The sequence below is a fragment of the Eupeodes corollae genome, chromosome 2 (assembly GCF_945859685.1).
Source record: "Eupeodes corollae chromosome 2, idEupCoro1.1, whole genome shotgun sequence".
NCBI lineage: Eukaryota > Metazoa > Arthropoda > Insecta > Diptera > Syrphidae > Eupeodes > Eupeodes corollae.
This window is the reverse complement of record NC_079148.1, coordinates 107,314,132-107,326,972: the sequence shown is the minus strand read 5'-3', so window position 1 is coordinate 107,326,972 and position 12,841 is coordinate 107,314,132.

The window sequence follows — 12,841 nt, the reverse complement described above, 5'->3', positions numbered from 1 at the left end:
GGTCTCAATTACCAACATTTTTTGAAAAATGGTAACTATTCAACGGAAAAATTATTGTTTTAAAAATTATGTTAAAATTATTGAAAGCTTGAAAAATTCATTGAAATATTTCTACAATAGTTCGATGGATTTAAAAAGACGAAAGAAGAGACTGGGATGCGACCCACCCTAATAACTTCCTATTACGAGCACTTCTGTCAAAATATCTAATACTTTACAAAAATGTATACACATGTAGATCATTAGCTGGTCTATTGTGATACCACTTGGATCTTAAGATCTACCTTTATCTTTGAACCATTTAGAGTTAGCTATGACACTTTAAAGAACATACAGTGCCGTTTGAAAAAAAACAACTTTTTTTTTCGGACCTTTTTTGAATTTTGTCAAATGTGGAAGTTATATTAATGGTTCCGTTTTTTTCAAATTCAAAATTTTGACATTTCTCGACGTTTCAAGGTCCCTAGACTCGAAATAAAAGATTTTTAGAAAGATGTCTGTGCGTGCGTGTGTACATACGTTCGCGACGTTTTTTCCGTCGTCCATAGCTCAAGAACCAGAAGAGATATCGACTTCAAATAAATTTTGTTATACAGATAATAATGCAGAAAAATGCAGAAAGGGCTTTAAAGAAAATTGCGTTTGTGTTTTTTTTTACCATAGCGGTTTACAAAGTGACAATTTTGGTTAACCCTAAAAATCTCACGAACCAATGACGCTAGAGACTTGAATTAAATTTTATATTATATATTGTAACGTGATACCAAACCAGTAACCAGTGGAAAAAATCCAATTAACATTTTTTCTATAAATCGAAAAACTGAAAAAAATGTGTCACCTCGAAAATTTTACAAATAAAAAATGATTTCATCCCCAAAACAATTTTATGTAACGTCTAGTAAAATTTTGAGAAAAATCAATTTTACAGTTTTTTTTTACAAAAAATAAAAACTTAAGAGAAAATTTAACAAAAGTTGGTAAGAAATGATTTTCGATTTAAATATCTTTTCCAACTAATTTTAAGTTATTAGAAATATAGTTTTCAACATTTGGAAAAATGTTGAGAAAAATTGAATGGACAGTTTTTTGTTAACAAAAAATAAAAACTGGCACGGTAAAAATGTACCGCGACAAAAGTCTTTCTCTCATTTATCCCATTCCTTGTTCCTTCCTTGCCATTTCTTCTTTTCTCTTCAGGTGTTTCGTCAATGTACTGAGGGAGAGAAGGGCAGCCATGGTCCATCAGCCATTGGTTTACTCTTTCAGTATTTTAACGAAACAAGAATCATCGATATCGATCTTGATATTGAAGGTGGATACCCGATTGTGACGGACAGAAGGGCGGTCTGATCCAGCAGAGAATCCTGGTATTTAGTAAAAATAGTGGGAAAATTCCTTTACCCGCTCATTGAGTTTGCCGCCCCTGGAATTGACAACAGCGGTCGGCGAATTCAACGATGACTGTGCATAAGCCGGGGAGTTATGTGTGAGTTGGTAGGACGGCTGGATTTCAATTTCAAGAGCGTCGGCTCACTTCAGCAAATAAGCTGTTGGATGCTGAGTTATAACGTGATCGAAGTCCACGTTTTCCGATTGGCCGAAAGCATTGGGGTATGAGTAAAGAAGAGGTTTGGAGAGACATCAAAAACCCTGTCATCACTGGTGACAAAAAGACCAAGATCATATTTTGAAGAAAGAAAGAAAATTAGGGAGAAAAGTACCAAAGTGTAAGAATTTTATTTCGAGTGTTATAAGTGAAAAAAAAACGAATGTCAAGAAATTTTGTGAGGGAAAGGAGAAAAATCGAGAAGAAAATAACTAGGAAGTGTGGGTGAAGAAAGGAAAGGTGCAAAAACAAAAGGGAGAAGAAATCAAAGAGGGAATAGCTGGCAAAGAAAAAAAAGTTAAGTATAGTGGTTTTTATTGTATTACATTTTTACATTAAAATCGTTTTTTTATTATATTTTAGAAAAATTCTAGAAAAACATCAGAAATCGGTTGGCTGGTGTTCCGTTAAATTTGTCTCGAAATTACGAGACGCGTGACCCATTACACTTTTCTTTTGTCCGTTCGGGACAGAGCAATAGCAGTGCATTTTTCGTTTATTTCAAACATTCCATTGTTCTTTTTTTTGTTCTTTAAAACATATTGGGTTTTACTCCTATTTAAATAGTTTAAATCACATTTCGGGAATATACATTTATTCTTATTATTTAAAAGTGTTTTCAACGTCGGTTCCCCTCCGAAGGTTTGCAATTTGCTTAAGTTTTCATACAAAAATAATTGCAGGTGCCCTTTTTTTACTTTTCAGGTCTTACACCTCATCTCGATCAATTTAATTGATCGATTAAAATAATTTATTCAACCCATAACATTAATTGGTGTAACCCACCCCTTTTATCTAGCCGTGGTGATAGCGTTGGAAGTGCTACCTGTTGCATTTCGTATTCGAAAGCACCTTATCGTCGTTTCCTTTAGTTTGACATTCGTCTGATAACCAATTCATCAGTCGTATATTCTCTTGTGTGCCGATGGCGTTTCGGTTTCTCGTCGTTTTATTTTTCTTAACTTATAAAGTGCAACAAAACCTAATACCAAAACATGGTACAAATTAACTTTCAACTCAAAAAGCTTTTCAAAAATTAAAAATATTCTCTCCAAACTTTTTTTAATTCACAGAAAATATTGTTTTCGATTTTCAGTAGTTTTTTTTTTATAAAAATCCAACAGTCCGTTTTTTTCATAAAAAAAACTAAAATCTACAAAAAATAGTACGCAAATTTGGTAAGAATTGATATTCGGTTCTTGATATCTCTCAAATTAATTTCATTCATCCAATTTTTAAAAATTTAAGTAATACTAAATTGGTAAAAATTTGTTTTCGACTAAAAATTTATTTAACAATACTAGATTTTTAAACTTAACCATTTCTTGATATGAACATTTTGTTGGTAATTTTAAAATTTTTAAGAATAATTCTACTGACAACTTTTGTAATCCAACATGAAAACCTACAAAGTTTTAAGCAAGACAAATCGACATACGTGATAGAAAGTCATCAGTGTGGGTCGCATCCCAGGTTTTTTTATATGCTATTGAAATCGTTTTTTTTCTAAAGTGGTCACGGGAGCAAAAAAACCGAAAAGTTAGTTTTTTAGGCAGGTACCTCATTTTTAAGGATTTAAGAAAAATACTTTAATGGTCCAGTTTTTTGTTTTTTTTTTTTCGTATTGATTCTTAGAAACATGTTGTATCTAATTAGTACTTTGTTGGACCTCGTCTTGCTTTTATTACGGCTGCACATTGGGGAGATATGTTATGAGATGGGTAAGCAGTTTTTTAAATTCATCAACTAACTTTGGGCGCTTGTTCGCAATTTTAAGTTTCATTTTAGACCAAATATTCTCAATTGGGTTTAGATTTGGACTGTAGGGAGGCCACCTTAGTGCATCTTATTTTTTCGATGTAGTTTTTAAAACTAGAAATACAAAAAAAATACAAATATTATTTTAAGTCATAAAAGTTTAAGTTTTTTTTAAAGCTTAGTATTAGTCAGTCTTGGAAAAAATTGAAAAACAAGTTTATACTTACAATTTTGGCAATATTACAAGGATCATTTTTCTGTTGAATAATGAAACTTCAAGTATTCTGAAAAGGCTCTAGCATCGTGGGTTCCAATACGTTTTTCAGAACTCGAAGGCTAACTCTTGCTTTGACTTTAGATTCCAGAAAGCTTATTCTAACTTTTTCATCTTCAAAGAAACATTTCCACACCATCACACCTTCATTTTTCGGAGGCATCCGGAAAATGCAATCAAAGCTTAGTCTTTCTTTCGGTTCTCTTTGCGCAAAGGTCCTCCCATCTCCATCATACGGAGCTTGAATTTTGAATTGTCCTAAAAGATGATGTTGTTCCACATGTCTTGAGTCCAATTTAGGTGCTCTTTTTCTTTGACTCTTCTTGGAAAATTCGGCTTTAGTACCGGGTTGATTGCTCTAACGAAGCACTTTACTCACTGAGCTTGACGAAATTACTTCGCTTGTAGCTCAACATAGATCATTTTAATGATGCTGACTACTGTACTTCACCAACAAACGATATTCCACTGGGATCGTCTTTTTTGGCCTCCCTTAGCCTTTTTTCCTATTAACAGTACAAATTCTATGGCACAGTTTGTTGAGCAATATTTAGTCTTTTAGAAATTCCACGTGATGTCAAATTGAGATGTGACAGACACAAAATATTGGCTTTATTTTCCGAACTGATTTTTCCTATTTTTTTCCACAAAATCATTTCGGTTGGTATTGTAATGCAGCTCTTATTGATAATAACATCAACTTTTATACAGTGTTTGAATGACATCTTGCTACTTAGTACAAAAAAAAACATATCGTTCCCAAATTCCAAGAACTGATCTCGAAAAGGGTAATAAAATGTTTGACCAAATTTTTAGAACACCACTTTAGATGTCGGAATTTTTTAAATTACTAGGATCAATGTAGTTGAATTTTTCAAGGTATATATTTCGTTTTTGTGACAGGGCAGGGCATAAACATAGAAATTGAGTGACTGTTTCCTCTTCTTCTTCATTCTTGCAACTTCTGAAAAAATTGTTTGCAATAGCTCCAAATCGAAAAGAATGTCAACTCATTAAGCAGTGTCCTGTAAGGAGGAAGAGCGATCTGCAAATGAGCCTTTAGATAGTTAGGTATCCAAAATTGGCTAAATTAATTTAGCGACCGACAAGTGATTGTATTAGACTATCTGTAGTTCGTCATCTTTGCAGTTTCCTGTAATGTTTTTATGACCCGGCATCCAAATAAGGTGAAAGTTGAAATGCTTTACAATCCCCAGAAGAAATGATCGACAACTTCGTAGTAGTCAGGTTATTGAGACAGAGTCCAATAATTTTATGACAGCTTGACTATTTAAGAAGATGCGTATATAAGTGGTCGATATCGCGTTATTTCTGAGCCAAGAAAATACCGCTTTGATGGCCAGAAGTTCAGTTTCGAACACGCTTCTTGATTGAGAAGATGTAATGAGGGATATAGATTAATTTCCTTAAACGTTTCCACCAACAATAGCTTCAGTTTTTGATACAATATCAGAAACAGCAAGTTGCGAAATTTTAATCGCAACTATTTTGTTTTATTACTTAAGCAATCATCCAGCATTAGCCTTTTTAAAATGAATGAATTTCAAAAATAATTCTCACTTTTAAAGGACATCTGCTCAAATTAAAATCAATCACCAGCTATTATTTATGCTTATTTCAATGAAAGCAAAATTAAAAATGTATTTAGTTCCAAAATTATATTTTAAAGCTTACAAAAAATGGTAGAAAGCCGACCTAACTATAGCTACCCATGTTCAGTTCAGTACATAACCGTTGGCTTGCACTTAACAATTTGATTTGAATAATTCTAAAACTCATATAAACCTCATGGTTTTAATTGCGCTTGTGAAACTACATTTTTAATAAGCGTCTAAAGGGTTAAACTTTTTCCTTAGTTCAACCTTCTTTCTATTTTTCTATTTTTCTGTTTTTTTTTGTAAGAACAACAAATAGAAAACAAGAATTAGAAACATAAAACGCATCAAGGAAAACTGTAAGAATTCCGAAAGCCTTTTTTATATAAGCCCCAGGATATATGCCGCCCTATACCGTATAGCCGTATGTACGCTATCATGCGCCCTTGGGTTTGAATGCATATGTAACGTTTGCTAATTTGAGTAGTTTTATATGAATATAGGTCACACACCCGCAGCATCTTTCTCTCACACTATCAAAAACTGAGTTAAATAATAATAAGGCTAAAAAAGAGAAGACGAAAAAAAGAACTATTTCAAGACAAAAATGGGGCAAACTCTTAACAACACCCTTACCCACTCTTGCACCACTATTCGCCACCCGCCATTCACAATATTCACAATTCTCGCCATTCCATCCCAAGCCCTCTCGTCTTCTCCTCGCTACCTACAGGAAGGACGCATACAAAAGTTGTTTTTGTCTCTGGCATTTATAATCGCAAGTGGTTGTTTCAACACAACTTTCTTAACATCAAAAACTGTTTGCCCTCAGCCAATCCAGCCTTTGCGCTGCTCTCCTTTCGGGCACTTGATTTGGCAAATGAAAAATTTCAATTTAAAAACTTAATACTAGTGCTACTGCTACCGCTGCTGCTCCCGCTGCCGCTGCGGCTTCATACTTCTATTTCTGCTGCTGCTACTGATGCTGGGAAAAACTACTCACAATCATAACGCATAATGAATTTTCTAACGTTTCACATTTCGCATTTCAAATTTCACCCTGGATGGCCGGATGTGGTTTTGAAAATATGCATGGAGATTGGAGAGGTCTTCAAGTAGTGATGCGGGTATAGCATTCATTTTGGAATGTGCATCAGAAGTTCTCTCATACGTCATTCATACAAACATGCATTTGCGGAAATATGAAGACAATCTTGCCCGATGACACTCATGAGTGTGGTGGACACCGTCAATGGTACTATATCAAGGGTACCGCTTCCGATGCAGTCCATTTATAGGGAATAGCAAATTCATTTATGTAATTAAACATTTTACTGCTGATGGGGCAAAATATTTTCATCAGAAATATTAGAATATAGGGAAATAGTGTTTAAAGTGAAAGCGGACTGAAAATATCCGCATGAAGGTACATTTTGTAAATTAAAAGTATGAACTTATACTTTATAACGCATTATGAAATATGTAAGTACTTTTTTTTCAATCCGATGGAAATATTCAAAGGACATCACTCGGTTACCAAGTATAGTTGCAGACTTTTACCACATTAAGACCACCGTTTAATCAAGACCAATTTATGAAAGATCCATAAATGATTTTTCTTTCTTAATTTATAATTCATTTTAGGGGAAGTTTATAGTTGTATTACTTTTTCAAAGCTCATGAAAGTTGGCTCTTCTTCATGTCCGATTATTGTCTCTTAGATTCAAGACGGTCTACACTTCGAAGCTGGTATGACTTTGTAGTCCATGATTGTGTAATACCGTATTACGGTTGAAGGTCCCGATGTAGATAACTAAGGACTTTGTTTTGGAATTTTCAGACGGGCTATTCAACATTTGTTTTCTTTTGACAGATACATAGTTGGATGACGTGAGTCCGATTTTATTTTATTAAGTTTTTGCATTTGGCATTTTTTTGTAGGCTTTGCAACGGATCTATCTAGCACCAATATTGTAATGTCATCAGCAAAGATGGCTATGGTAACATTGATATCCACTGGAATACCTCTTGTTTATAAAAGGTAAAAGGTTTGTCCTAGGAAACTTCCTTATGGTATACCAGCTGCACTTGTGTTTAATTTCGACTATTTTTTTGTTTTGACTTTATTTCCCATGAAGATTTAAGGGAATCATCCCATGTGATGGCCTTTATTTTATGGAATTTTTAGGACTTTTTTTTACGGCCAGTAAATAGATACAACTTTATTAAGTTTATTATAATTTATTAACATAGTTTTATAAAAAAAAAATCTGAATTAATAAAATATTGTAAGGAACACGAGTTACACCGGTTTGAACAACTCCACCTCGAAAAATTGGGCTCGCATTTCCTCCAGATTCCAGCTGATTGGCTTATCAAAAAAAAAATTAAACTGCGTTTTAATCTGTAAGCCTAAATGCATGGGATAAACTATCATCAAATAAATATTCCGCGAATTTTGCGGTTTTTGTTTTGTTTTTTGCTTAAAAAAATCGATTTTTTTTGGAATTTTTGTATGTTGATAGTTTAATCCATGCGTCCACATGTGCTGAATCCAACCCATCAAAATTAAAGTCATTCGGTAATGCCGCTTTTGAGATACGATGGAGGAAAGTTTGAAAAACACAGTTTGGAGAGAAACTCTTTTAAAGTCTCAAGTCCTCTTAACTATGAAAATATGAACTTACCTTTCAATCGGCGATGCCTAGTCCATAGAGTATTCCTTCCTCTTCTTCTTGAAACTCTTTCAAAGCAGATTGTTTTTGTTTGTCTTGAATCAATTTCACGGCATCACTTACGTGAGATTCGCTTTTCATCACGTTTCTCAACATAAGTATGGGCTTCGCGGCCTATTACTTTCAAATTACCTTCAAAACGTTCATTAAAGATTTCCTGAAGAACTTCATCAGTAAGAAGCAGAATTTTGTGTGGAAAATAAGCCAGAAACATTGGAAATTGTGCCAGACAGAAATGAAAAAAAAACAGAAACCAAATTGGAAATTAGGCCAGAAAACCGAGCGGCCATGGCGCGGCGTTGCGGACGCGGCGTGGGCCGGCACTGTCACGGCTCGGCGCGCGTGGCTCCCACGTAAACTTGCAAAGTGTCTGCTACGATTTCCCGGCAGCAGAACATTTGTAATTTTCGTTTGAATCTGCAACTTTAAGTTGCACTCCGAGCATATTTTCATATGACTGCACGGCAAAAACACAACGTCGCATGTTTTTTTCACAACGTCAAGTGTCAATGATGAATTCGCGAAAGCAATTAAACAATAATTCTTACAATAGATGATAGAGACAAAGAATGTGTAGTAAAACTGTTTATTTATTACAACAATTTATACAAAATACAGTTTTCTGGCGTTTTTTCCTTTTCATGTTTAGGAAAAACGCCAGAAATTTTATTTCTGGCTTTTTTCCAAATATTTTTTTTTGCCTTTTTTACATTTCTGTAAATGGAAAAAACGCCAGAAAATTTTTAGGAAAAAATGCCTGAAATTCCGAAATTTTGCCAGAAAAATTTGGGATTTTTTCCTAGGAAAAAAAGCCAGAATTTGGTATGAAGAATTTTCTGGCGCTTTTTCCATAAAAAATTCTGGCGTAATTTCCGGGAGCCGAATATAAGATTCCTGAATTAGCCAAAACTTGGAGTTCCATGATTAACTCTAGCTAAGATTCTTATAGCATGTTTTTCTTTATAAGTAATATTTCAATTTTGTTATAAATCGTCCCACCCCAACAAGAAAGCCCATATTGTAGCTAAGATTTAAATAGACCATTGTATACTAATTAAAGGATAGGCAAACTACGAAGCAGGCTCAGTTGGTAGATTTGCCTAACTTCTTTGTTTAAATAAGCTTTTAAGTTAGAGGTATGGTTTTTCCAGGTCATCCGAAAGTCTATAAGTGTACCTATGTAGGTATTTGAAACTTTCAACGCGCTCAATTTGAAAGCAACCAGCCAAGCAAAGCAGGTTTTTATTACAGGAAGTGGTAGGATCATGCTGGCAAATAATATTAGGTCGATATCGAATACATAAAGGTGAATGAAAACCTAGTGTAATATCTTCGCAGATGTTACCTCTTATGTTGAAAATCATAAATTTTGTTTTGTCTCTTATTTGGAGACGATGAGTAAAAAACTATTTTCGCAGGATTTCTAAATCATTATTTACATCATTAAACAGTCGAAAATAGTTTTTGAAGAAAATGACAGAGCAGTATGATCAGCAAAAGCTGTTATACTACCTTTAAAAGGTTAAACAAAAAGCGAATTAACAAAGATAAAACAAGGATCGGTCTTAAGACGGATCCTTGTGGGACACCCATATTTACAAATTCTCTCTGAGCTGTATGATATTATCTTAAATTTTGCCGCTTTGCTTTCTTTTCATTAAATAAGATTTCAGCCAATTATAAATGTTAACGCCTTAGTGATGTCAATGGATTGAGATGAAGGTAACTCAGAATTGTTCAATAAATTTACTCGGAGAGTCTTAAAACAGCATCCTCTGTAGACCTAACAGTCATAAAACCGAATTGATAGTCACTGATAAAGTCTGTTTTTTTTTTAATACCATTCTTAACTTTATACGTTTTTCAAAAATGTTTGAAAAAACTGATAGGAGGGAAATTGGGCCGAATCATTTAGTCTTAAGGTGGCACCTTTTTTATAAATAGATATAACTAAGGTTTTTTTGAGAGCATCAGGGAAAATTCCTTTTTGTTAGCAGAGTGGTGGTACCCGTGGCATGATGGTTAGTGCGTTGGACTGTCATGCTAGAGGTCTTGGGTTCGATCCCTGCCTATGCCATCTAAAGTCTTTTCACGGGTACTGCCTCTTGCGAGGAATTGACAAATTCTCCAAGAGTAACTATTGTCATGAAAAAGTGCTTTCTCAAAATTAGCCGTTCGGAGTCGGCATATGAACTGTAGGTCCCCTCCATTCCTGACAACATTACTCGCACAGGAATTGAGAGGCCTTGGTTCTCAACGAACTGTCGCGCCACCAAATTTATTCTTTTTTTTTTAAGCAGAGATTCAAAATGAAGCATAAGATATCAAAAATATAATTTATTTTGTGAGTTATACTGGAAATCAAATCATAGGAAGAAGTTTTTGAATTTTTTAATGATGTTATGTATTTCTGTCGAACTAAAATTTATGACGTAAAAACTTCTTGCCTAAAAACTATTTTCAATTTCATTTCGATCGTACCGTACATAAAAAAGTGTCGCTTCCTTAAAAACGATTAGGGTATTCCGAGGTATTGCCTAGGAAGGCAATGTATGTAGTTAATACTTAATTTCAAAGTGCCAAACCCTGATAAAAGCTTGAGCAACATCTTAGTAATGCATAGTGGATTTTTTCTGTTGAACAAAATCTTCCCTTTTTTAAACTTTTTCATTGTTTTTGGAAAATTATCTAAGAGTTATCCCTTTTAACTTAAATAAACTCATTTTTGAACAATTTTTAATTTCAGTGTCAATAATTACAGAAAATTAAATTCTCAATATTTTCTAAGCTGGTAAACGACAATATGCGCCTCACAGAATCAAACCTTCACATACCACAAATAATTCCTAGGTATAAGACTTATTGAGAAGTCATCAAAATTTTCAAGTACTTTTTATCATTGTAAAGTTCTTAATTAACACATAAGCACGAAAGTTTAATAGTTTTGGATTCAGGGGGTGTATTGTTGATTATTTTAAATTGATTGAACATCACTGTACAAAACAGCAATCAAGGTTTGACTTGAACATTTCTTAAGAAATTTCAAATTAAGACATAAAGTTGTAATTCAATGTCAGCCTGGCCCTAAGGTAACAGGTGGAGTTTGTAGGTTTGTTGTGTATTCTATAACTGCAAAAATGTTCAACAAATCTCCAACAATTCCGGTCGGAATAGAAACTCAACTAAAGTTATATTAAAAAATTTCAATAACTTTTATTTGATGTTTTTGAAGAATTAATTTTTTTTATTTAAAAAATTCCGTACATAAAAATCATTGAAATCTATTCAAATAATTGCATACAAAAAAGCTGTAAGGTCTATTTGGTCATGATCTACTTTTTTTTTGCTTGATAAATGCTTAAAAAGATCTTCCCAAATGTCAAAAACCAAATTCTGAAACGATATAAACGAAGAATTCAAACCTCTCAAAAAATGCTGCTTAGGCACTAATTCCAATACTAAAAGAGTTTTTTTTTATTTCCGCTTATATCGAAATTATATTCAATACATCAAAATCTATTCAAAGTCAATATATTAAAAAATTGAGAAATTTCAAAATATTGAACTCAAACTCAAAAAAATAGTAAAGATTTAAAAATATAAGTTCAGATAATAAATCAAATAAAATTTCATAAAAATCTATTGATTCGTTTTAGAGTAAATTCTAATTTTCAATTTTTTACTAATATAAATTTGACTAGAGTAATTTTTGATTTTATTAGAAATTTAAAAGAACGCCTAATGAGAATTTGATTGAAACCTTTACTTCCAAGTATGAACTCGAACTCAGTCGAAACAATGGGTTGGGCTGTAAAAGCGAGAACAGACAGGCAAACAGACGGTAAGAATCGGAAACCTACTTTTTTCGACTCTTCGTAATTTCATGTTTCATGATTCAAATCTCGAGTTCGAAAAACGTATACAATACTTGCTATTTGGATTCTATTTATCGCATTTAATTAAAATGTTGCCCAAAATTTGAAGGCTTTACATGAATTTGAAATATTGCTTAATCATTGAAACATAGTCTTTTCTTTTTCCATAAAATAAAAGTGTGCTAGTATAATTAAAAGAAAAGATAGCTTAGTGTCAAGAGATAGCCGTTTTTGGGATATAAAGACATCCTTAAGAAATTAGCTTTGAAATTGAGCTAAACAAAATAATTTTTCACTGACCAAAAATCACAGTTTTGAAAGTATTTTTTTAGTTTTTACTTTTTACTAATAATTTTTGTTAAGTAGATAGTTAATGATAATAAAATCCTTAAATCATGACAAACTGATAAATATTTCCTCAAATATAGGGTTTTTCAATAAGAGCGCTACAAAAGTTTTTATTTTAATAAAACAAAATCGGTTTTAGATATCAATGAAATTCTTTAATTCTGTGAAAGAACGTTTAATGCCATTATGTATGGAACTCAATTTCTTTTGATGACTATCGTGGGAACTTTTAGAAGACGCAAACGCTGAACGTTCCATATTCGTACAAAGTTCATCAATTGTCACTGTCTTGTTGGCATAGACCATAGACTTTACGTAGCCCCACAGGAAATAGTCTAACGGCATCAAATAGCACGACCAAGGCGGACAAACGACTGGACCTTTTTGTGAGATAACACGTTTTCCAAACTTGGTTTCTATTAAATTGATTGTAAGATACGCTGTGTGTTTTGTACCTCCGTCCTGTTGGAACTCCATATCTTCCCAGTCCAAATCATCCAATTGGGCCAAAAATGTTTAGTTATCATTGAACAGTAACGGTCCGCATTCACAGTAACGTAACCGGCGTTGTTCATTAAGGAAGAAATACGGTCCAACGACGCCGCCAGCCCATAAACCACACCAATCCG